At 64.7% G+C, this 785-nt stretch overlaps 1 protein-coding gene across 1 annotated transcript in view; it reads right to left on the bottom strand.

Annotated features, from left to right (window-relative positions):
* The window catches only part of LOC104166743 (creatine kinase U-type, mitochondrial-like), a gene marked incomplete at both ends in the record, with an annotated part of 3,545 nt that overhangs the window by 1,095 nt on the left and 1,665 nt on the right, over positions 1–785 (bottom strand). The window lies entirely within an intron of this gene.

Raw genomic sequence — 785 nt, 5'->3', positions numbered from 1 at the left:
TGTTTGTCCACACGCGCCGCTGCGGGCGACGGGCGCTGGCTCCAGTGCCGTGGGTGCAGGCAAGCGCTGCTGGGGAGGAGCAGTGCGGTGCCAGTATGGTGGCAACCCTGCCTGGACTGGGGACAGGAGCACAGCTCCTGCAGCACGCAGGCAGTGGGAGGGGGCTGTGGGGCGTGAGGTGCTGGGTTAGGGGGTGGCTGGAGCTAGGGACGATGTGTGCTGTGGAGGTGTTTTCCATGAGACTGCTATAAAGACGCTGTGCCAGCGAGGGCGGCGTGGGCGAGTGCGTGTGCTGGCTGTCACTCTGCGGGTGCGTGGGATGCTGCGTGGCATGTTGCATGGCTGCGCAGAGATGCTGGGAGGAAGCGGTAAGATGCCACTGTGGCAGGATCAGTTTGAGGGCAGGTAGAGTGTGCAGAGTCAGGAGGAGTGCTGGGGGTTGCCTGGGGAGCAGAAGGCAAGTACAGGTTTTTGGCAGCCTAGAGTGCAGGGTGCTGCAGGATGGTGAAGGCGGGCAGGATCTACAGCAGGTGCTGGCTCCAAAATCCCCCTTCTTAGGAGGACGCTGTGGTTTGTGTATGGAGCAGCTGGCTGCTGACCGCAGCACACAAGAAGCTCTGAGGTCAGGCCACGCACCCCGGGGTGAGCACGGCCCAGGGGTGCTGGCGCCGCACGTGCAGGGGTCTGCGGTGCGGCAAGCACGGGGAATGCAGGAGGCAGGGCTGGGGCAGCCCGACGGAGCAGCAGCATCCCCCGCCTTTCTGCCCTGCTGACTGCTTGATGCC

The sequence above is a fragment of the Cariama cristata genome, unplaced genomic scaffold (assembly GCF_000690535.1).
Source record: "Cariama cristata isolate BGI_N322 unplaced genomic scaffold, ASM69053v1 scaffold37448, whole genome shotgun sequence".
In the NCBI taxonomy this organism is placed as follows: Eukaryota; Metazoa; Chordata; class Aves; order Cariamiformes; family Cariamidae; genus Cariama; species Cariama cristata.
This window is presented reverse-complemented; position numbering and strand designations above follow the sequence as displayed.